This window comes from Bactrocera neohumeralis, chromosome 6 (assembly GCF_024586455.1).
Source record: "Bactrocera neohumeralis isolate Rockhampton chromosome 6, APGP_CSIRO_Bneo_wtdbg2-racon-allhic-juicebox.fasta_v2, whole genome shotgun sequence".
Lineage (NCBI taxonomy): Eukaryota > Metazoa > Arthropoda > Insecta > Diptera > Tephritidae > Bactrocera > Bactrocera neohumeralis.
The window spans coordinates 31,501,036-31,504,736 of record NC_065923.1 but is presented as its reverse complement, the minus strand read 5'-3'; positions in this window follow the sequence as shown (position 1 = coordinate 31,504,736).

Sequence of the window (3,701 nt, the reverse complement as noted above, 5' to 3'; positions counted from 1 at the left end):
TTTATGTATAAGGCAGCTAAGAGAAGCCTTCATCCAATTCAACCTATTTTGTTATCTAGAAAGAATTTGTTCAGAATTCCATGTTTCACAGTTTGACCAATATTTTCTATAAAATGTTGTATGTAGGAACTGAAGTCCACATATTCGGTATCTGGGGGTTTGAACATTTGAAGTCCGATTTTGACAAATTTTTGGACATCATGGTGGTCTACCTTAAGCGAACTATTCTGGCAAAGCTCTTTCCGATACATTCATTCTTTCTTGATTTCCGTACTAAATAGTGAAAGAATCAGATGGAATTTAAAATTGTGTACATGAAAGAACGTGGTTGTAGTCCGATTTCGCTTATTTTCACACTGGAACATAGGAATGTCAAGATTGTATTATATCCCAAATTTGGTTGAAATCGGTCTGGAAAGTCGCAAGATATAATTTTTCACCTAAATGTGAGCAGTGCCATGCCCATTGTGTTATTTTCGCGGCTCCCATTAAACCCTTTTGTATCATCTCGGCTATAAAATTGAATGCCTCTGGTGTATTTATTTTTTATTATTATTTTCGCTTTTTGTAGTTTTTAACAAAACCATTCCATGCATAAGAGACGGGTTTATCATCTGATTTCATCCATTTTTGCATCGTCATCAGGGTAATCCTAAGCAAAATTATTGGACGTATCTTAAGTAATTTAGGAAATAGGTGCCTCAAAACTCTTACGAGAGCCTGGCCATGCGCACTTCTTAGAGATTTTAAAACCACAGGTATCGGAATTGATGTTACGGTACTGTGTTTTCATCCATTCGGACGACATGACCTAGTCAACGTAGCGGCAAGTCTCTTAATTCGCTAAATTATGTCAATGGCGTCGTATATCTCGTACAGCTCATCGTTCCATCGACTGCGATATTAATAAATAATTAATAAATCTCCCACAGAACAGCAAGAGGAAGACCTCCACTCCGTTGGAAAGTCTAGATGGAGAAGGAACTGGCTACACTTGGAGCCTTAAATTGGCGTCAAACAGAGAAAAGAAGGAAGTACTGGCGTGCTGTTGTAAACTCGGTTCTAACAGCGTAAGCGGTGTCTACGCCAGTAAAGAAGAAGAACTTCAAAATCCTTTAAAAATAAGTTAAATTTGTTAGCCTGAACAATTACCAGACCAACTTGAAGTGCGCTCTTGCTTCGAAATATGTACTATATGTCACCAAAGCTCATCAGCGCTTTAAAAAAGAACACCTGTTCATGCTTTTAATTCTACTTTTAAAAATAACCGTTAGATTTTCAGCGAAACCCGGTGCAAATAAGAATATTGGACAAATTAGAGGTAATTTGTTTACATTTTGGCCAAAAGTTGTAATAAATTTTCCGTTTTGGCTTATGAGCAGAACCACTATGCAATGGTGTAATCTTGGAGGAAATTGTTTGGATCGGATTAGATGGTATAGCATATAGCAGGCATACAAACTGACCGATCAAAGTTCTTCTAAGGCATCTTTTGTATTTGTGAAAGGTGTTATAACGGGTGATACAAGTAGATGTACTTTTTTCAATAGTCTTCAGTTGTGGTGTCAAGCCTGTCATGTTATTTTTGTTCAGTATTGGAGTCAGCTTGGAAAGACTTACGGCTAAACAACGTTTACGAACCGTTCAACTTTATTACGAAAATTCACGTTCCGTAAGGAATGTGTTCGGCGCGCTTCGCTCAACTTATGGTCAACAAAACTAGCGCGTATTGAAGAAAATATAGCAGCCCTAGCTAAGAGTGTACACGAAGACCGTGGAGAATCGATTCGACGCCGTTCGCAGCAATTCGAAATTACGTTAAACGACTTGACACATTTTACGTCGAGATCTTAAACTGAAAGAGTACAAAATACTGCTTGTGCAAGAACTGAAGCCCCTCGACCTTCCCAAGCGACATGGCTTTGCTCTATGGGCTCTTGAAAAGTTCCATGAAGATCCGACGTTTTCGAGCCAAATTTTGTTCAGCGATGAGGCCCATTTCTGACTCAATGGTATGTAAACAAGTAAAATTGCCACATTTGGGACGAAGAGCAACCTTAAGACAATCAAGAGATGTATGCCCCTATTGCGGTTTTCAACCCGACTTGGTCGAATTGAAGTTAAGGCAACTCAACTTCAGATCAACCAAACTCTTTTTCGGTATTGCGAACTTCAACTAAGTTCAGTCGAAGTATGATTGGCGTTGCCAACCGAAGAAAGGGAAATTTGACAGATAGTGAAACAGCTAAAATTTTGTAAACGACATACATATTTAAACAATTGAATTCAGTTGTCGCTCGCGACAATTTATATTACAATGACGAAAATACTGGGGACAAAATTGATGTGCTACGTATACGAAAAAGCCTTCGCGATCACTCAAATCCATTGGAGCTTCCAAATGCAAAGTAAGCCATAGTTTTTTCACAATTGAATTGCTTTTTAATAATGTTTGTTGCAGATTCATAAGTTATTTTCGATTAAATAAAGAAGCATTTTGTTTTTTACTGAATGAGATGAAGCAACATTTCCACAAACGTGTGCGAGGAACGGCCATACCTCCTATATTAATATTATGCGCAAAACTGCGTTTCCTTGCTGACGGTGGTTTACAAAAATGCAGTGGAAATGATTTTAACATTGGGTTGGCGCAACCTACGATATCTTTAGTAATTAAAGAGGTTCTAAATATAATTGAACAACGTATTTGTGCCCAATGGATTAAAATTCAAATGACTGAGGAGGAGCAAAACGCTTCAAAAGTTTCATTTTATTCAAAAAGTGCTTTCCGGGAGTAGTTGGTTGCATCGACGGAACTCATGTTCGCATAATTTCACTAAGAAAAGAAGTGCAACATCTTTATCTTAACAGAAAGGGCTACTACAGTTTAAACGTGATGATTGTATGTATAAAATCTGAATTATATTAGAAACAAAATGGTATAATTTCTTAAAATTTTTAGCTTTGTGATTATAAGATGTCTATTCGGTATGTGGATGCTAGGCATGCAGGCGCAAATCATGACTCTTTTGTTTTCAATGTTAGCGATTTGAAAGTGCATTTACAGAACAACATACAGAATAACACTTGGATCTTGGGTAAGACGTATTTATTGCAAAAAAAATTAAAATCTTTGCGAAGATTTTAATTTAGCAATTTTGAGGCGTTGCATCTCAATTTGAATTTATTGTTTCCAAATTGTGGCTTTCCTCTTCCAACTTCTGGAAACTTCTCCATTAACTCCACAAATTTTTCGAATTGCATTTTTGTTGCAACTTTATTTTTTCTAAAAATTTATAAAAAATATTAATTAAAATTAATTCAACATTAATTAAAATAGTTATTTTACCCGTCCTCCATTTTTCTTTAATATTTTTTGTATTTCACTGCACGAATGTTGAACTTCAACCGTTATTAAGCAGTTGAAGTTTATTTATATACTAGTCAATCCCACTTGTACAGAGTTGAAAACCGCAATACCAAAAAAAGTTGAAGTTCGATCAAACTTCAACCGCAATTTTTTTTGACGGATTGAGTTGAAGTTGGCAATACCGAATTTTTAAACTTCGACTGAAATGCAGTTGGGTTGAAAACCGCAATAGGGGCAGTGATTTCATCCAGAAAACACAACGGTTTAGTGTGGTTTGTGGGTCGGTGGAATCAGCGGTCTATATTGCTTCAAGAACGATGCCGGTGGCGAC